This window comes from Sus scrofa, chromosome 1, assembly GCF_054392235.1.
Source record: "Sus scrofa isolate SSC_HxYL_T2T_F1_AM1 chromosome 1, Sscrofa_HxYL_maternal_Yorkshire_Landrace_v2.0, whole genome shotgun sequence".
Taxonomy (NCBI): Eukaryota; Metazoa; Chordata; class Mammalia; order Artiodactyla; family Suidae; genus Sus; species Sus scrofa.
This window is the reverse complement of record NC_139383.1, coordinates 34,752,932-34,775,053: the sequence shown is the minus strand read 5'-3', so window position 1 is coordinate 34,775,053 and position 22,122 is coordinate 34,752,932. Positions and strand designations below refer to the sequence as shown.

The 22,122-nt window shown below is 38.6% G+C and overlaps 1 protein-coding gene and 1 long non-coding RNA gene across 44 annotated transcripts in view; both read right to left on the bottom strand.

Annotated features, from left to right (window-relative positions):
• Positions 1–22,122, bottom strand: part of PTPRK (protein tyrosine phosphatase receptor type K) — a 560,031-nt gene that overhangs the window by 515,795 nt on the left and 22,114 nt on the right. The gene's annotated exons all lie outside the window — the stretch shown is intronic.
• On the bottom strand, positions 6,787–12,971 carry LOC146406020 (uncharacterized). Its single transcript, XR_014803950.1, has 2 exons — positions 8,111–12,971; positions 6,787–7,954 (listed from the first exon to the last, which is right to left on the bottom strand). It is a non-coding gene; the product is annotated as an uncharacterized LOC146406020 (long non-coding RNA).

Genomic DNA, 22,122 nt, shown 5'->3' with positions numbered 1-22,122 from the left:
TTAAAATGTGATTTCCAAATTTTACAAATAAGTAAAACAATCAAGAAAGTCACATGGAATAAAAATGTTTACCCATTTTGGTGTGTAATTACCCCGACTTAAATGTTAAAAAAAAAAAGTAACACATTTATTGACAGACAAATAAAGCAAGCCAATTTTATTTCAGAAAGCTAACAAATTCTATTTAAAAAAACACACACAGTTACATTGGGGAATCTCTAGCAGATATATTGTAGCCAGAGAGAGAAAAAAAGGTAGCACCATTCTTTTCATGGTTACATTCAACATCTACCAGGAAGCTGGAATCTCTTTTTTTACAACCCATAAAGTCTAAAAGCCAAATTTCAAGAGGAATAACCACCATAACTCAACTAATATTATTTAAAGGCACTTAAGGAAAAAAAAAAAAAGAAAAAGGCCATGCTTACCTTGTTCTTTCTAAAACACTCAGAGGGGAAAAAAACTTCTTTTGTATAAAAAAGCAGTTGATGTTTGTGATGTAAACAACACATACAGAACATATTCAAATGTACAAACTAAATACATTTTTCCTCCATTAAGAATACAGCAAAGTTGATAATAAAGTTCTTATTCAAACCACCCACTTTTCATAGGCCTCTCTGTGTAGGCACAGCGTAACTCTGTGAGGCATTAATAGCTCCACTCCCTGCCATCATTCTCCATATGCCACTGCTACTACCATTACATTAGGGAAAAGAATGAGGCGCAACAAGGAAAGGGATGTTTAAGCATCACCTAACTTAGGGCAGATGTGCAGATGCTCTTTAAATAAAACTAACTGAAAGAAGAGGCAAGGCATTCCTAGTTGGAATTAATGAATGTAGGCTATCTTTGAAGACATTGTTTTGATTTCAATGCTCCATGAAAAAGAGGAAAACAAAGATCAAAGAGTTTAAGAACTGGAACAATTGTGCTTATATAGTTCATGGGTTCCTTCCATTCTTGCCTGCATCTTTCCTCCCCAGGCCTTTGTCTTCTGATAGCAATGTCAGCATACACTTAAGAACTTCCCTCTTCTCTCCGCACTGGATCCTGTCCAGAGCCATCACTGTGTCTGAGCCCTGTTGACTGCAAAGGGATGCGTCCACCGGTAGGAGGCAGATGCTTGTGGTGGCTTGTTCTCCCTCCCTGTGAACTGCCTCATATCTGAAGTACTACTACTCAACTTATGCTGGGACTACTCTCGGGTGCCTTTGATCACCCATCTCCTCTGGAAAGTGGAATACATGTTTTCAGCGGAACCTAATATGACCTTTATCCTAACAAAAGCAAACAAAATCATGCTGCAAAACAAGAATACAGGCCCTTTTGTGTGTGTGTGGTTTTTCCGTTTGATTGTTAGTTTGGTCATACCTGTGGCATGCAGAAGTTCCCAAGCTAGGGATCAAACTCACACCACAGCAACAACCTGGGCTGCTGCAGTGACAAGGCCAGATCCTTAGCCTGCTGCATCACAAGGGAATTCTGCCATTTTGTGTTTTTCCAAAGGTTTTGCCACTCTAAAAGAAAGATGATCTCAAATACACGTGGGGTTTTGTTTGTTCGCTTTTCAGCAAAAGGAAAGATAATTGTGCCTGGGTTCCTTCCTGTTACTTGGCAGAACATTCTCATAGTTCTACCGAGGCCAAAGAAAGGAAGTATTAGAGCTAGAAGAAAAATTAGTAAATTTTAAAGTTTTGTTAATGTGTAGGCAAAATAAGACATGCATTCAGTTGTAGGATAAGATATAGCGTTAGGACTAAAATTCCTAAGACACAAAATTCGGTAGCTGTTCCCTACTAGCACTTTTCCTCCCTGGATTAACAGATGAGTTGAGCATTCGGTTCCACATCACCCCAACTTTCACCATCCTCTCGGCTTAATCTTCATCACCCAAGGTAGTGGGGTTCCCGTTCTTTCCCGTTCTCAGTGGGTAAAAGGAGTGGGTCTGAGGCTGGGGTAAAGCCTTAGCAAACACTGATCAGAGGAGACCTGACAAAAAACCGCCCAGGGACTAGGCTGTCCGAGATCCAGAAGACTTCAGGTCCTGCCACAATGGTAGTGATGTGTTCACTAGTCCAAATATTCACTAGTGCTTTACTTCCCCAGCCTCAACAAAACTACATGGTTCCAGTGCGAAGTTACTGAAACTAGATGTCACAAATGAAAAAGAAAAAGAAAAAAAAAAAAAAACCTGCATTTTACTTCTGAAATGATCAATGACACTGAAAATTAGCTGGGGGGAAGGAGACAGTAATCTTAGCCATCCTTGGGTAGAAGTTACCCACTCTATGTCCTGTTTCAAGTTCTTATTTACAAACTCAACAGCCTCATAAAGTCCTGTATTGACTCAATCCCACTGTCCAAATTCCACTGTAACAAAATCCATCTAGACTCACACATAGTGTTTACTGATGGGGATGATCAAACAAAGCTGGCCCAGGGCCTCTGCAGTAAACAGATTGGGAGGGGGTATATTTTTAATCTCAGACATCCCTGAAGAGGAGATGTCACACATAGGTTTTTCCCTCTCTGCCTTCCTGCAAGGGATATGCTTTGTTTGGGGAAAGAGTAGTGCCGTTAATGTAGGATTTGCAAAAGAAATAATTAGAAAGCATTGTTAATTGCTCAGTGAAGACAGACTTCAAAGGGGGAGAAACATTTTTCTTTTCTCTTGGCGCACGAAATTGAGTGTCCTGCATTTTACCTAATTCTATTTAGTTTCCTACGTATTAGAACTTTTACATCCTGTCTTGTGGTTAAATAGGGAGTCTATTCTTATAATTTGTACTTCTTCCATAAAATTTTCTCTTACACATTAATATTCTGGAAATAGTACAAGGACACTACCCAAGATCACCTACTAACTCAAAAACCAAAGTCAGCAGCTTCCTCAATCTGGGATCCCCTTGGCCTCTTCCATTTCTTTAACTTGTTTTTGACCTTAACCTCCATACCATTGCCTATAAGCCCTATGAAGGATTTTCCCGCAGCCTCCCTCCAACCTTAGGCCCGTGCTGTTTTTCTTCCTACTCCTTCCTCAATGAGCTCATTTACTTGCAGTTCTAAAGACAGTCTGTGCCTGACACCCAGGAGCCATCGCCAGGCCTGACCTCTCTCATTCCTTTCACTCTGGTACTTTCCAGATGCCTGCAGGACATCTCACTCAGATGTCATCTAAAATTTGACATGTAAAAATCTGAGCTCATCTTCTTCCCCCAACAATAAGCAAGTGTTCGCAAATTTCCCCGTAACTGTCAACAATGCTCACTCATTCCCAATCCCTGAGGCTCCAACATGCAAAGTTATTTTTGACTCTTTCCCTCTTTTTCACCCTCAACCTTCAACCTGCCTGCAAACTCTGCCATTTCTACCTCTACCACAGTTCCCTGATTTCTGCTTTCCTCTTCATTCTGAAATGTCATTCCAGCCCAAGCCCTTATTCCTGACCCATGAATTAACAATAAGGCTCTAGCTCATCCACTCATCTTCACTTTCTTCTACTACACTGAATTTTCAGAATAACCTTTACCACGTAAGGACGCTGACAGATCCGTCTAACACTCTTATTTTCCTAATGAAAAACAAAGGCTCAAAGAGGTGCAGTAACTTCCCCATGTTTACATATCCAGTCTGGAGATGGAGGTAAGGCTAGAGAACACAGGGTTCATGACTTCCAGTGCAACATTCTACCCACTGTGGCAGGACACTTCTCAATATCACATCAGCCACCATGACCAAGACCAATTCTGAGTCTTAATGCATCCATCACCTTGTACAAGGCCTAAAATCTTACACTGGTCCATTCAAGCCCTTAAAAATACTTCCATTGAGTCTCCAAACTCATCTCTCATTACTCATCTTTATAGCTCTCTTCTCAAAGTCAGTCTTTCTGTCACATCTACACCCACATAACTTTTAACCCCACTCCTGGGTCAGACTGCAAAGACAGTCTTCTACTTTTAACCCATGGATGAGTCTTGACAACAGTTTTAAGACAAATGTGGGACTCAAATTGGCTTGTATTTCCAATTTAAAAGAGCAAAAAAAGGAGTTCCCGTTGTGGCTCAGTGGTTAACGAATCCTACTAGGAACCATGAGGTTGCAGGTTTGATCCCCAGCCTTGCTCAGTGGGTTAAGGATCCAGCGTTGCTGTGAGCTGTAGTGTAGGTCGCAGACACAGCTCAGCTTGGATCCCCATTGCTGTGGCTGTGGCGTAGGCCGGTGGCTACAGCTCCGATTAGACCCCTACCATGGGAACCTCCATATGCCGCATGTGCAGCCCTAGAAAAGACAAAAATAAAAATAAAAAAATAAAAGAGCAAAAAAAAATTATATAAAAGCCATAATTACACCTTATCCTTTGAAGTAATTTTGAAAATGCATTTCCATCATCTCATACATATTCTTTAATTTTAGCCTACTATTTAAACTAAATATACAGCCAATTACTTAAGTTCAACTGTTAACCAGCCACTTACCTTCTCTCAAATGCCAGTGATTTTGCCAAGATTTAGAACATAAAATCCTTTATCTTTTTAAATTTTTGCATACAAAATGTTTTGTATTTGTATTGCTTTATAATGTTGGATGCTTATGACCTACAACAATCGTCAAGACACTAACCAGTCTAGACCTTGAGATGGTGGGCTGACATAAGATGAATGAGTGAAGATGCCCTTTTTAAGTGATTAATTAATTCATTATTTAGCTGTTTCCCCATTCAACATCTGCAGCACTGTATTGCAAAGATGGTGGCATCAAGGTCCCTTTATTACGAAATCCTGGAAACTCCTGTTGTGGCTCAGCAGTAAGGAGCTAACAAGCCAGACTAACATCCAGAGGATGCGGGTGGGTTGAGGATCCAGTGTTGCTGTGGCTGTGGTGTAGGCTGGCAGCTACAGCACCGATTCGACCCCTAGCCAGGGAATTTCCATATGCCACAGGTTTGATCCTAAAAAAAAAAGCCAAAAAAAAAAAAAAGAAAAGAAATCTTTTCACATCTTTTTCTCCTCCATTTCTATCTCCTTTCTTGACCAGATTCAATCATCATTCCTCAGTTACCTTATACATACTCTGATCACATTACATCCTTTCAGCTCTTTTGTTTTAAACTGTAGTATTGTTAATTTAGTGTGAGCTATCTCTGTTTCTACCAAGAATTTTTATAAACAGACATTTCAAGAGTCTCTAACAAGATTTACATGCTTAAAGGAACTGGGTCTTGCAGGTCTTTTACCTCTTCCAGGACTAGCTAGGACACTATTTTACAGAAGACAAGAGCTCAAAAAAGGCTTCTTAACTAATTCAAGAGTTGTTCTAAAATGAACCATCTGGCTGCTGTGCATTTTCTTCTCAGAATATAATTTTGTTATAATTGAATCACTGTCCAAAAAATAAATATAAAATATACAAATAAATGAATAAATAAATCTTGCTGCCTGGATTTCAAGCATGAATTCCTATTAGCAGTTTACAGAGTTTCTTATATGTTTGTTTGCCTGTTTTTTGTTTTTTTCCTTTCTGGCTGTCCTGTGGAATATGGAGTTCCCAGGCCAGGGATCAGATTCCAGCCACAATGTGGCAGCTGTGGCAACGCCGGATCCTTAACCCACTGCGCCAGGCCAAGGATGGAACCTTCATCCAGACACGGTAGAGACTTCGCGATCCCACTGCGCCCCAGCAGGAACTTCATTGTGTGCCTGTTTTTAATCCTCACTCCAAGTGACTGAAAGCTCTAGGGAGACCTGTGCTGGATAATGTTGTTGAACAAAAAAGTGAAGCAACAAGTGAAATATCCAGATCTATAATACCCACTCCACCCTACAAGTGCAAGTGAAAACATATTCCTTGTCTCATTCACATCACACTGTGCTGTGTTTGTTTTCAGCCACAACGCATGGCTTTAACTACTCTGAAATGAAGACAGACCAAAAGAAAGTCCTGATTGTGAATGATACGTGATCACAGGATGAGAAATGGGAGCAGAAGGAGTGGAGAAAGAAAAGGAGGACAAAAATAGAGACCGATTTAAAATAAAATGTATATATCAGAAGAGACATATAGAAACACATGAAGGAGATAGGCTCAACAGAAATGCTAAAAGTATACTGGCCATGTGGACATTTTCGGATACTGAGTTGGTTACATCACAGTAATAAAGAATAGCCAAATCACAGAAAAGCAGTTATCTTCTCAAAAGCCACTGGTGTGCCCCTTCACTTAGTCAGTCAGTGAACAGTTTCTGCTACCGGGGGACAAACACAAACAGAAAAGGCAAGGTGCGAGAGAATACAGAAAATCCCCTACTGTTTGCAACCCACAAGACACCGATTGTTCTTGGTTGAATGGCTTATTCTGGGAATTATTCTGACAGGAGGGATCAGATAGCATCTGTCTCTTACAAGTAAAGGCATTAAGCCAATGACGAGTTCTCATTATACCAGACAACAACAAATGAAGTCAGACCAAGGAGGAGCCAGGTGGTATCCTGCTCATAAAACCATTGGATGCATCAACACAACACCTTCCTCCTAGCTGAGCCAACTTGACACTTGATGCTACCTTCCTTAGACACAGGATTCTTGATAAAATAAAACTTTACTAATCTGAATATCTAATGATTAAGTGTTTAGACATGGGCTCTTAATAGTACAATAATACCACCAACACTAGGCCCAGTAATTTTTCTATGTATTCATCTTTAAATGCTTAAGCAATACACCACATTATCAAGAGAGATTTTTTCCTGCCAACATATTATATCCTATTGACTTTTACATCTTATTTTCTGCTATTCTGGGTGTTTAAAAAAAAAAAAAAAAAGCTGCCTGTCTTTCATAAAAGTAATATAATTCAAAAATAATATAATTCTGATTTTTCATTTCCTTTTCCTTCTCATCTTCTTTTTCTCATATATTATGAATGAGTATAGTTTAAATGCAGTAATATTGAGCCTGACTCTATTTTGAGTAACTATTGACTCATACAGATGAACAAGGGAATAGAAAACAACATAGTAATGGAAATCTAATGTAGTAAAGGAAGCTACGCATTTCCCTAAGGTCCAGCTCATGGACACTGTGCTGTGCATTCAATGTCACTTTGCATGCAACCATGGTTATTACATGATGTGAAGTCTTAAGTAAAATCTATAGCCTATCATCAGACAGTGCCAACAACTAGTTGAGAATTATACTGCAATTAAACTGAAACTCTAATTAAAAGTACTAGGTCGATGCAATATGAAATGTTCTTTATCGTCATAGGCCAATTATGTCCCAGTCTGCCATTGTCCTCTGATGTGTATAGATTTTATCTTTTTATAAAAGTAACGGAACACAGATTTGGTAATGACATCCTGGGCAGGATGTCCTGGTAATTTCCAGGGTCAGTCATTTCCTTTTCAATTTATTTTCCCCTCTTCATGGTTCTGTTATAGATCCCCAGTGCCCCCTGATTCCTCAGAAACATATGCTGACAACGGACCAAAGTGTCCTTCAAACATAGTAACTGATGAATCCTAGAAATGCACATGTTACAATGGCCATATTTATCAAATCCCATCAAACCAAACAAAGAAAACAAGAGCTGGCTTTTCTCAAGTGGTATTCATGGGCTTATTTATCACCCTTGGACTTCAAATATTTCCAAGACAGTCTAAAACAGGTTTAATGGGCAGGAATCTTTTACCAAAGCTTGATTTTCCCAAGAATGGTGGGTTTCAGTTCCACTAATTCTTCTTTCTACTTCCTTTAACATAAGTCTTAACAGTAAATGCTTAGCAACATTTAAACTCCCAAGAGTAAAATCATAATCTAAATCTTCTTTAAAAATAATGCTTTTGGCAGGTTACTTTAAATCCAATTTATAATCTTAACTTACATTATCAAGTGAATTGTTAACCATCAACAGACATCTGTCTCCAAGTTTTAACAAGTTAAACAATCTAATACTAGCTTCAACAAATTGAAGACTGAATCTTTAAAAATAATGCTTTTGGCAGGTTACTTTAAATCCAATTTATAATCTTAACTTACATTATCAAGTGAATTGTTAACCATCAACAGACATCTGTCTCCAAGTTTTAACAAGTTAAACAATCTAATACTAGCTTCAACAAATTGAAGACTGAATCTGTGAAGACAGTTGTTGAGACAGTTATCAAATGATAACACTATTTGTTCCCAGAGTCAGAAGTAAACTAGGGAAGAAAATATTTCCTGAGTAATCCTTTGTAAACTTTTAAAATGCAAATAAGTCATTTGTAAATGCCTTTCTGTTAATGTTCTATTTAAAAAACAAAATGTTAAAATATTGAGGTATTTCAAAATGCAGAAAGAGGCAATGAAAAGTTATCTCCATCTATATTTTTTCTACCAATAGTGTCCTCAAGAATAAATTTAATTAGCAGAGTTTGTTCAAACCAAATCACATTTTAAAACTCAACAGTTTCCTTCCTGTCAGAAAATACAAATTAAATCTACAATCCAAACTGCTGTAATTTTAATTTGCTTCAAAACACATATAAACCTCATAAAAATTAAATTTCCATTTTCACTAGCAGACAATCTCAACAGGATGGTCATACAATTAAAAGCATTAGAGTAGAGTCTCTGAACCCACGACAGAAAGGAATAATGATCTACATATAAGACTCTCAATTATGTGAAGTTTTAATGCTACTCACAAATAAATCCAAGTTATATAATTACAATTCAACTATATGATTGGGAAAATTATCAGAAGTACTAGTGGTATTTTCTGGGCTTTGTTGCAATCAACCCATGATGGCATTTTTAAAAAATAGTGTAAGTAATGACATTTTAAATACAGAACAACTGTTTATAATAGCACAAACTACACATTCATTGTCAGGGTCTAAGCAAGTAAGCAGTGCTTGCGCTAGTAAATCTTCAATCAGTTATGCCACCATCAAGTTTCTAACAATTTCCTTCACTGGTGGAAAAATAAAGTGGAAAGGAGAAGACCTGCCTGACATCTGATACTAACATAATCTTTTGAAGATCCACATCATTGAAATGTTTTCCCTAACAAATCATCTATTGAAAATGCATACAGGTGACTATACTAATACTGCCTTGAACACTGGAAATAGGCTAAGAGAGTAGATCTCAGGTGCATTCATCACATACACAAAAATGGCAACTATGGTGGAGATGATATGTTAATTAGTTGGACTATATTAATCACTTCACTATATATATGTATATCGAATCACCGTATTGCACAGCTTAAATACAAAGTCCCATTTGTGGAGAAGAGACAGGGAAGTAACTCATGTGTGTTGCTATAGTAAATAAAATGAAGCAAAACAAAAGAAAAAGGAAAAGGCAAGAAAAGAAATTTGGGCTATGGTTGCTGACACAGTGAGAGATGCTAATGAACAAAAGGAAGTCCCATCTAGCAACTGGGAGGAGGTCTTCCACAGGGACCAAGACTGGACATAACCACCACAGAAAGGGTGCAGAAGCAGAGGAGGAAAGCTGACAGGGTCCAAGAAGAAAGACATGGTGATCCTGCTGGATCAGACAAGCAATAATGGAAAAGAAGGTATCTAAGAATAAAGAATAGGAAGTTCCTGTTGAGACACAGTGGAAATGAAGCCAACTAGTATTCATGAAGATGCAGATTCAATCCCTGGCCTGCTCAGTGGGTTGGGGATCTGGCATTGCCAGGAGCTGTGGTGTAGGTTGCATACAAGGCTTGGATCCCACGTTGCTATGGCTGTGATGTAGGCTGGCAGCTATAGTTCCTATTTGATCCCTGGCCTGGGAACTTCCTTATGCTATAGGTGCAGCCCTAAAAAGAAAAAGAAAAAAACAATTTTTTTTAATAAATTAATTTAAAAAAAAAAGGAAGAAGAATCGGCAGTTTTCTTTGGGTGTTGAGCATAATTTAAAGAAAATCTAGGTAACAGTTCTTCATTTCATCTTTATAACAGAGGCATAAAATTGGTATCTTTATCCCCATTTGGACCAAGGAGTCAAACAATGTAACTAATGTAACTTAGGTCACAACTGGCAGAGTTGAGACTTGTATTTAGTTTTATTTGAACTCCAAAGTCCATGCTCTTTCAATATTCTGAATTCTGTGACAAGATCAATAAGTGCCTGCCCTCCCCAATTCCAACAATGCTCTACCATACATTTGGTTTTCTCTCTAAAGTCAACCTTTCCTTGGGGACAGAGCACACCAAATGTGAATAATGACTGCATCAGACAACTAGAATTTTAAGCATTCTAAAAACTGAATACTTGTCTCATATCTATATTCTCTTTGTCAATGAATCTTTATCCTTCAAATACTGTGAACCAAATGTACCCAATAAGGGAAGGGTGTTATGTAAGGATACTGCCTATAGAGGGAAAAGATACTCCCTGGAGTAATGAAACCTGTTACAAGCCAGTTTAAAAGAAAAAAGGGAAGAAAATACTTAGAAAAAAATCATTATTAGATGTATTAATTGGGGGAAAAGTTCAAAACAATTTGTGCTGTGATTCTAACTATTGAAAATAATTTATGCATTAAAAAAGAGGTAAAATTTGAACACAGAAAACACAACTTGACAGAAATTGAACTCAAACTAGCTTAGGAAAAGGTGAAATGTACTGACTTGTGGAATCAAAGGAAATGTTGAATAATAAACCATAGGATATGCAAGAAAAAAGCTAGTTCTCATAAATAGTTGAGTTAAGAAACAAAATTCAACTGAGTAAATTTTAAAGATCTTATTGGCTTTATTCAACAATTCATGAATCAGGCAGAACCCAATCTAGCAAATAGACAGCAACTTCAAGGACATGTAAAAACTAAAAGGCTTATAGTTCCTAGCAGGAACAAGGAATACTGGGCAACACAGTGGACTGGTTAGTGCAAGGCTACTTTCCTTTTGAAGATGGCAAGAATCTCAGGCAGATTACCCAATTAGAGCTGACCAGGTGATTCCTGATTGACTGGTTTAGGATTCCACTTCTGGGAGATAAAACTGTAATTAACTCTTGGTTTGGTGACCTGAGGATTAGAATAAACAACTCCATTTCAGGCCTCTTGCCTTGATTTTAATAGTCAGAACCAGGGATTTTTAACATGATGGGAAATCTCCAGTTTCTCTCTCTATTACTCTTCTTTCTCCACAAGGCAGGAAATGTGGATGCCACAAGCTCTCACATTCTACATCTTGCAAATTTCACCACCTGATAGCAAAGACGTTCTTGTCTAGGAAATCCTAGGGTAGGACTCTTTATTTCCCTAGAATGTCTTAGCTACCCAGCACTGGATCAAAGACACCATGACAAAAAGTCCCCCCAAGCCTGAATATTAATGAGGAGGTGTAGTTTCACAAGGCAAAATGGATGCTGCTATCAGCACGAGGAAGGATGCTGGTCACCTACAAACCACAGGTGCCTATGACAGGAACCAGAAGAATATAATATTTGGAACCTAAATAAGAGTAGATAATTATCCATCAAACAGGATTCCACTTATTTTCCATGTTGAGCACTGGGACATTGGGCTTCATAATATGAAATATGTATTGGTCTTTGCCCCTGATTCTAGCACAAAGGTCCTAAAACGCTTGCCGATTCCTAAGTGAAAAGAGCAATAAAAGTCTTGATAGTCGAAACAAATCCCTTTCAACCACACCTGAGTTTACGTTAATGGGATGACCTTTGAAAAGCACCTATGTAAGGGAACCCACCACGTGACTCGAAGGTCGGAACTTGCAATCCCACCCCCTCACAACCACCCCCCCAACACACACACACACACACACACAAACACCCCACCCCACCCCACCCCCCTGGGGGGAAGGAAGAGAAGCTGGAGAGAAGAGAGGCTGGAGGTTGAATCAATCGCCAATGATTTAGTCAGTCTTGCCTTTGTAATGAAACCTCCATAAAACCCTAAAAGAACCAGGTTCAGAGAGCTTCCAGGTTGGTGAAAACATGAAGATGTGAGGAGAGTGGAGCGCCTGACAGGGGCATGGAAGCCTTGAGCTCTTTCCCTAGACCTACCCTATGCTTCTGCTCCATCTGGCTGTTCCTAATTTATATCATTTTATAATAACCTGCTGATCTAAAATGTTTCTGAGTTCTGTGAGCAGCTCTAGCAAATTAATCGAACCCAGGGGGGAGGCTGTGGGATCCTCTGATCAAAAGCCTATCAGACTTGCAACTGGCATCTGAAGGAGGGATAGTCTTATAAGGGCTGAGCCCTTAACCTGTGGACCCTGATGTTATCTCCAGGTGGACAGGGTGGGAACGGAGGGAATTGCTTGGTGATGTTAAAAAAAAAATGCACATCAAAATTAGTGTCAGAATCAGAGATGTATTAGATAATTCCATGTTAAAACTGCCTGAATGCAGAGGGGAAAAAAAAAAAAAACATATTTACAATTAGTTTTGCCAATTGGTAGCCAGATTTAGAATTTCTGGGAGTGGGTATTGGAGGAATGTGGTTCAAGAAGAAAATCGGGGAGTTCCCGTTGTGGCACAGTGGTTAACGAATCCGACTAGGAACCATGAGGTTGCGGGTTCAATCCCTGGCCTTGCTCAGTGGGTTAATGATCCGGCATTGCCATAAGCTGTGGTGTAGGTTGCAGATGCGGCTCAGATCCCGCGTTGCTGTGGCTCTGGCGTGGGCTGGCAGCTACAGCTCCGATTGGACCCCTGGCCTGGGGACCTCCATATGCCGCACGGGAGCGGCCCAAGAAATAGCAAAAAGACAAAAAAAAAAAAAAAAGAAGAAGAAGAAAATCGGGGAGTTCTCCATTATGGCACCGTGGAAACAAATCCGACTAGGAATCATGAGGTTGCAGGTTCAATCCCTGGCCTCACTCACTGGGTTGGGGATCCGGCATTGCCGGGAGATGCAGCTCAGATCTGGCATTGCTGAGGCTGTGGTATAGGGCGGCAGCTACAGCTCTGATTAGAGCCCTAGCCTGGGAACCTCCATATGCAGTGGGTGCATCCCTAAAAAGACAAAAGATCATAAAAAAAAAAAAAAGAAGAAAATCATGACACCTGTATTGGTATAATGATATTGAATTTTTTCAACAAATAAATTTAAATGTCGTTTAAGTCTTTAAAATGTGATTAGAACACAAAAGTAAGTTTCAGCTTTAAAGAAAAATGCAATAATTACTTTCATCTTTCACTGGCAAATAAAATGGTTTAAAACTAGAATGAGTTTATAGACAAGAAAAAATATATATATATAGTAAGACATAAAGCCACTCTGATGGGAAGGGAAAATTTCTACTTTATATATGAAAATAATTTATTTCGCCCATAAATTATTATTTTATTTTTATTGTTAGTAGGTTTGAGAAAAGAGCATATTTTTTTAAAAAAGGGAAGAAATTTCCTGGCTAAGGTTAATGATCCAGCATTATCACTTCTGTGGCTCTGCTGTAGTACAGGTTCAATCCCTGGCCTAGGAATTTCTGCATGCCAACAACAACAAAAAAGAACAATTCATGTGATTCTCTAATATATTTTCCACAAATTATAAGCCTAGGGTTTTGAAAATATTTCCACAGCAACCAATTTCAGTGCCATAAATTGAGGAGTGCACATTCAAGTATTAAATAAGGTAATTACGAGACAAATGTCTTATTTTGAACATGAAACATAGTTTCTACTGAAATTATACAGGGAAATACAGAGATAACAAAATGATTCCAAAAGGAAAAAAAAAAAAATCAACAATACATCATCAATCATTCTCATTCTAAGGCAGTTTATGTTTAAAGTTTCACATTTATGGTAAAACACAAGACCTTCTCCTATTTCTTCTAATCCTGGTTAAGAGTCCTTCACACAAAGCAAATTATGGGTTGGTTCATAAGCCGAAGGGAACCTCACTAGGAAATGATGCTATTCTCAAGCCTCTCTCATAGTAAGTGAAGTGATATTAACATGATTTCAGAAACTAAGCCAGGCTTATCATGTAATAGTCAAGCTTATAAAATTAAGTAAAATATAAAGTATAAAGATTAATCACTATAGTGTAATTTTATTATTTTTACCTGTCTAAATATCTGTATCAAATTATATTTATATGAAAGGCACCTGACAAAGCATACAATTTATTCTTTTTTTTTTTTTTTTTGGCCACACCCTTATCATGCAAAGTTCCCCTGGGCCAAAACCCACACCACAGCAGCAACCCAAGCCACAGCAGTGGCAACACTGGATCCTTAACCTACTGAGCCACCAGGGAACTCCTAATCTTTCTTTAATTACATCTTATAAGGAGAATTGGGACAAAAGTCCAAATATTGACTAATAAGTTTTGCTTTCCTATATAACCTACTAATTTGCAAATTCCTGGGAAATGGTTAATAAGCTCAGAAATAAATCCTTTATTATTTCCCAGACCAATCTCAATGTAGCTATGTATGTAATCCACTCTGTATTTTCAGGCAAGATCCCATAATGTACCCTCAATGGTTACTGCATTGTTACAACTGCACCATTTCTTTACTCTTACTGAGGTCTGAGTATCTACCAAAAACATTATACTTTAAAGACCATTTTAAAACATACACACTTTATATAATTAAGTACTCAATTCATCAGCCAGTCTTTGGCATTAACATGAATACTTTAACTCAAATAAATTCTCCAATAATTTCTCCTTTTCCTTCTCTGTCCTTTCCCAGAAATTCCTTTCCAAAAGATGGCAGTCAGGGATATTCCATGAAATCAGTCTTTAACAGAAATAATGAAACTAATGCTGGGAAACAGGGATGGTGAATTTTGTTATCATCTGAAAAGTTAATGCATGACAAGAAGAATTTCAAGTGTTTGCTGACCCTGCTCATTCTGAACCATGACACTGCTTGAGCCACACAAACTACTAGCCATGATGAAAGTAAGTGATTCTGCAGATATATCATTCCTCTGCAGCACAGCCTAAAGTGAACATCCCTGGGATATTAAACACTAGGAAGCAAAAAGGTAAGCAGAGAAAAGCACAGATGGAAACATGCCAAAGGCTGTACGTGGTCACACAGCCAGGCCCAGGTAGTGGGAAGCTCCATCTACATGAGAACCAGTATAGCCCAGTGGTTAACCACACTGATTAAATAATCACACTTTTCAAGGGTGAATCCCGACTTGGTCATTTTCTAGCTGTGTGACCTTGAGCCGGTTGCTTAATCTCTCTGTGCCTCCATTTCCTCATATGCAAAATTTTTGGGTAATAATCTGTAAGGGCTGCCTTAACAATATGCCACACACTAGATGGCTTAAACAACAATTTTATTCTCTCAAAGTTCTGGAGGCTGGAAGTCCAAGATCAGTGTACTAGCAATGTTATCCTGAGGCTTCCCTCCTTCCCCCTGTGTCTTTATATGGCCTTTTCACTGTGCACTTGCATCCCTGGTGTCTCTCTCTTCTTATAAGGACACCAGTCCTACTGGATTGGGGACCCAGCCTTAGGACCTCAGTGAACTTTAATTAGCTCATGAAAGGTTCTGCCTTCAAATAGGGTCACAATGGGGGTCAGGGCTTTCACATATGAACGTAGGACCACAATTCAGTTCTTACACAGGCATGTATAACAAAAATATCTACCTCAGGTGATTGCAGAGATTAAATGTGTTAATTTACATAAAGTATCTGGCACATAGAAAGTGCTATTTAAGCGCTTAGTATTAGGCTGAGTGCCATTAAATTTACATATCTAACAAGTACCCTCAAATCACAGCATCAGGTGGATGAAAACAGGCATTTATAATCTGTCTTTAAATTGTACTGTATGGGAATGGTGATGCCTTGGGGGGAAATGTAGGACACATTTTGCTGAAAACGCTGATCTCAATTCAAAACCAGGGTAGTTAATATAGAAATATTAGTAGTTCCTAACTAGGAGCAAAATCAATATACAGGCTTGATTTTCTCACATTCCCAGTGGGACACAAGGGCTTTTTGTGTCTCAGGATTATGTGCTGATAAAGAATGCGGAAAGAATGTTTATGAGGAAGCAGACAAAAGCAGCCTGGCTCCCGTGTATGGCAGCCGTAATGTAGTTTGGGTTATACCAATAATTTCCAATTATTTTACCTGCAGTCAATTCCCAAGCTGGAAGGCAGTGTTGAGAATGGCAGATTAATTTCGACAGACTCAAGTACTCATAGAAACACCAAAATCAACCAACAACTTAAACATCAGGCTTCATTAATATGTAATTTTTGTAATCTTGTTACATTTCCAGTTGCCCTTCATGACCCTGGCTGGGGCTCTGTGTACCACACACATGACAAATGCAGAAAAGAATGGTTGACAGCAGCAAAGATAAGGGTAGTAAAAATTGCCATAAGCACAGGATTCTAAAAGTTAAGCAAGGCTACTGGGTAACTAAAAGCCCAAGCATTAAGGCAGGAAGGGTTCTAGGTGGTGAAGCTCCCCCTGGGAATTGATACGCCAATGTATCCAATTTTTTAAATGAATTTAACATCACCTTCTAATTGTGGAAGTCTGATGCTATCACTCCCCTGTCTACCTACAATCCTTCAACGTCATCAGGCTGCTTTTAAGATAAAGCTGACACTCTGTGGCACAGGACCCAAGGATTTTACCATCTAACCCCAAGAAGTTGCCACATTCATCTCTAGTGTCTTCAGGCGCCCGTGGCAGTTCTGTATTTCTGGCCCCTTCACAGGCTACTCTTTCTGCCTAGAAAATCCTCCTTGGCTCTCTCTTACCCTTCTATTTTTTTTTTTTTTTTTTTTTTTTTAGCAGCCCTGTAAGTATATGGAGTTCCCAAGACAGGGATCAGATCCCAGCTACAGTTGCAACCTAAGCCACAGTTACAGCAACACTGGATCCTTAACACACTGTGCCAGGCCGGGGATTGAACCTGCATCCCATCACTCCCAAGATGCCGCCAATCCCACTGCGCCAAGTTCTCTTACCCTTCTGATCCAGGCATGCTGTCAGATCTCAAAGGTGGTATCACTTACTAAGTAAATTCCATCCAACCCACCCCTCATTGAGTAATCTGCCTTCACAGTGTATCCCCATAATGCCAAAACCTAACACTATGATGGAATTTATCATATTGTTCCGTGGTAAATATTTAAGCCACTCCCCTGCTCTTCATCTGGAAACTCCAAGGGTAAGGCTTAACACAACTGTTCCCTCATCTGTGATGCTTTTCTCGACTCCTCCAGGGAAAGCCAGTTCCTCTCCCATCTGTCCTGTCTCAGCACCTCATCCTAAGTGGGTTGGGATGCTTGTTGCCATGTCCATTTCTCTCAACAGACTGAAGTTCCTAGAGGGCAAAGTCAAACCAGACCCCAACCTGGTGACTGGCACACACTCATGGCTTAACACATTTACAGTTATTTTTAATGGTGAATGGATACAGAGTAGAGCCTAAAACCTGCTACTGATGAATGTGATTGAGGTTCTGTAGGCTACATTTTGTGCTGAAGTTCAACAGACCTGGTTTTTTAAAAGGGTACAAAATCTAATTTAACGAGGTTTTATATTAAATAATAAAATAGGCTGCACTCCCTTCAAAATACATCCCTTATTATGTGTGTATTATACTTGAGACAAGACTCAGGAAGTTTTCTGATCAACCGGAATTACAGTGTGTAAATAAGGAACAACTTTGAAACTGCTGCCCAACAGCTGGAGGACTCAGCAGGAGCACCAGTGTAAGAAAACACTTTTGTTTCCCGGGGGGTAAAAGGTTAGAGCCAAACACAATGGTACAACAGAAACAACTAAACGAGAAAAAACGTTTACAGGATTTATCTTGACTCTTTGGGAAAGAAAATAAAATATTACAAGCCTTCAATCGAAGCGGCACCATGCCGTCATGCAATCCAAAAGCATTTTAAAGTCTACCCATGATGTTTTCTAGTAAACATTTCCGAAAGAGCCTGAAACTTGATTTATGTGTGTGAAAGGGAATTAGAGTGTACCTCCTACACTTTACAATTCACATTAAAGCTGTCATAATGCCCTGAAAGTGTATGGGGGAAAATAAGAGTTGAATTCCTATTTTTTCTGACTTTAGTAAGCAGCCAAATGGTAGTCTTTGCTATTCTCAAAAAAAAAAAAAAAAAAAAAACCTCAGCAACCTTCTATTATATCTCCATTTTCTAAGACAACTTTTTTTTCCTAAGTTTTCTTCCTTTTTCCATATTTTATTACACACCAACACAGTACAATCTAAAAGAAATTATATGTACTGATACGTTGGGGCACACATGCATGTATATATGTATTTATATATAAGCTTAAAGAAGAGAAATGTACCAGGGAAAAAACTTCTAAAAAGAGAAAAGACTAAAGGTTATCACTCAAGGAAGCTAAAGTATAAAGGAGAGAAAGTCAATATAGAAAGGTGCCCTAGGGTAAGGAGCCAGTTGTTTGGAACGGAAATGGGAAATTTTCGATGACTATGTTTTCAAAAGATGCAAATGCACACATACTTACATATATACCTTAAACCAAATAGAAAGAGAAGAAAATTTGAAAAGAATATTCACTCATGATGCCGAAAACAGAATTAGGCAGGGGAAAGTAACATGCAATTTTGTTTTTAAATATAGGGAGGCAAAGGTCCAAGACACTCAACTTCATGTTCCCCGTCTCTTCAATGTTACCATTCAAACCAGGTGCTTTGGCAGCATCTCTCACCCTTTCCTCTAGGTCCCCACAAATCTATCGGTAAGCTGTACCATGCGTACCTTCAAAATTCCTCTCTTCTCCCTGTCCCTTCTCCCTCCCACCCTCATCCAGACCACTATCATCCCTTGGATTACAGATGTCCTCCCAGCTGGTCTCCCCAAAATCCATATGGCCTCCAAACCATCTTTCACACTGGGCTAAGAGAGACCCTTATAAAATGAAAACCTGATCATGTCTTTCTTCCACCTTGGTTCCCCTTTTTTCCTTGTAACAAAACCCTCATGATGACTTATAGCCAAGCTCCTTTTCACAGCCTCCTCTCCAACTATGGTGGGGCTTCTGTCCTCTTCTCTCCAGTCTCCATATCTTCATGCAGGTTGTACTCTTTGCCTGGAATCTCCTGCCCAGCTTTCTTTACGGCAAGAATTCCTTTGGTTCTCAGTGACTCCAAGGCATAGGCAATCTTCCTCAGAGGACCTCTCCTTCTATTTTTCTACACAACTTGGCAAGCATATGATTACTTCATTATTTATAACTATCTGTTTAGCATTTGTCTGCCCTAGACGGTAAGATCCATGATGTAAAGGACCATGTCCTCAGTCTCTAAAACATGCTATGGTGAAGGTGCTCACTATATATTTAAGGATTCACTGAGTGTCCTCCAGAATTTTGGGAGAAGAAGCAAGCCTAATGAGGAAGTCTGAGCTTAGATTCCGGCAAGGTGATAGCTGGAAAAAAGCATATTCTAAAATCTTGAGGTTGAAAAGTAGGTCAGAGGGGGAGCAAGTCATAAACTCCTTCCCAGTAGTAAAGTGGAAAAAAAACAATATTTATTACAAAATTCTTTCTATGAGTGTCTTTTTTTTTTTTTTCTTTTTCTTTTTAGGGCTGCACCTGCAGCATATGAAGAGTCCCAGGGCTAAGCACTGAATCAGAGCTGCAGCTGGAGCCTACAGCACAGTCACAGCAACGCTGGATCCGAGCCGCATCTGTGACCTACGCTGCAGCTTGTAGCAATGCTGAATCCTTAACTCACTGGCCAGGGATCAGACCCACATCCTCAGATACTATGTTGGGTTTTTAACTCGCTGAGCCACAATGGAAACTCCCTATGACTATTATATATAACCTACTAAAGAATTCATCATACACTTTATATCTTGACAATTTCTAACTAAATGCTGTACATATAGTTAGTACTTAACCAATGTCTATTTTTAATATAAAAGACTAAGTCCAAATGAAATACCACATTTAATTTAGGGTCTGGGATTTGAGACCATGTCTACATTTAATCCTTACATCGTCTTGTCCTAGAGGATCAGAATGACAGCAATCTTTGAAATAATGTCACTTCCTTTAACTTGAACATTAGCAACAACAGATACAGCCTTCAAAACTATTACCATCCTCAGAAATCCATTTATTTACAAATAAATATTGTATAAAGCAACTCTAATTGCTTCTAAATTGATAGAAAGCGTAACTATTACACAAGGAATGGTAATGAGCTAAAGATGCTTAATGTGACATTTCAGGTGTGGTTTATGGAATTGCTCTCATGTTACAATAAAATCATTTACAAACAGAAAAGATGATAGTTTCCCTCATAATTTTACTCAAAATACCTTTATAAAGGAGTTCCCGCTGTGGTGCAGTGGGTTAAGGATCCAGTGTTGTCTTTGCAGTAATGAGGGTTCAATCCCTGGCCTGGCGCAGTGGGTTAAAAGGATCAGCACTGCTGCAGCTGTGCATAGCTCAGGTTCCATCCCTGGCTTGGGAACTTCCATATGCCATGAATTTGGCCAAAAAAAAAAAAAAAAAGTTTATAGTGCTTGGCATCACAGCAAACCAAAGTAGACCACAGTGGCTCTGGAATCAGAAAAACATTACAGGTAACAAACACTAGATTTCTCATAAACTAAAAAAGACAATATCTAAAAAAAAAAAAAAGGATAACAAAATAACTCTGTGCCATAAATAACCCTCCCACAAATGCAACATGGGACTAATTACTTGTAAAATGTCCTTATAGTAATTGTCAAAATTGCTGTACTTTGTACTATCAGCAAAGTAAATTTTCATTTTGGAGATACAAAATAAACACGTAAGTGTTAATCAGTAATAGAACACTAATCTTAATATTAATGTAAGACTGCCACAGAATGAGGGAAATGAATAACGTTCAACTCCATTTTACATATTTTTAACTTAATTATTCCTGGCTCTATACTGAAAAAATAAAACATTTACCACAAAGTAGACAGAAATAAAATTGCTTCTAAATACTTGAAATTTTTATCTCGCTCTGAAATGAGTAAATGTAAAATTTCACACTTAACCAAGTAAATACATGTCAAAAATGAATTATACACTTTGGCTTTCCTGTTTTGACTAAATCCTTCCCACTTCCCCTCTTTATTTCTCATTACTCTATTACTATGCACATTCTTCCCAGTATTAATTTGTGCATATTTTGATGAGCCCTATTCCTTTAGTTTAAATCCAAAGTTTAAGGAATTATCTCTTATAGGAAGGGTTTTTTCCCTCCCTTTCTATTAGATGTAGCTAACATATAAACAGTAAAATCTCATTAACTGGAGGTGGTATGAGGTGCTTCTATGGATCATTTTAAAATCTGAATTGCTGAACACTTAAAAAGAATATGTATTTTCATGCTTTGAAGTATTTTTTTCTAACAGTAAGTGTTTTCTAACCTGTTAACTAACATAAGTCCTCTAGAGAATTTTTCTCATGAATAGGTATGGACACTTTGCTATTAGCATACAGTTTATATCTGAAGTGTGAAAAAGTAAAACAATTAGCTCTCTTAGGCACTGTAAATAAATCCCCTGAAAGTTATCCTATTTCCTTAACACTTTTCCTTTTTCGTTGAGATGTTAAAAAGATAAATCACGGCTTCACTTGCATTCGAAGGATGCTAACTGCCAAACTCTTGGTTCCCAGTTTCAGAAACAGGTGGTCTTCTCTCTACTTGGGCTCCTGGATGGGGAGGAGCCCGCAGGCCTGCCCCTCTGCATAGGGGCCCAGAAATCTACTTTGGTGGTTTGTTTTTTTGTTGTGTTTTTTTGTTTTGTTTTGTTTGTTTGTTTTTGAGAAACCTCAGCCCTTGCAAGTATGGGGGTTCTTCCTGCCCACTTAAACTAACTACCTCTCTCCAACCCACTGGGAGATGTTTACTCAGCTCAATAAACAATACTTGGCAAAGAGCCTTCCTCTGCCTAATTTGCATCCCAATATCCTCCTATGCTTTTAGTTAAGACTAGACTAAGGGGCTGCTGGAGAAGAGAGGCATCAATGCCCCTCTGTCCAGATAACTGCCTGTTCCTCTAAATGCTGAGAAATCTGTTTAATGATGATGATCATAATTCTGAGCCTGCGGGATGGACACTGAATGAGATTTTTCCATGTTGACATACAAAGT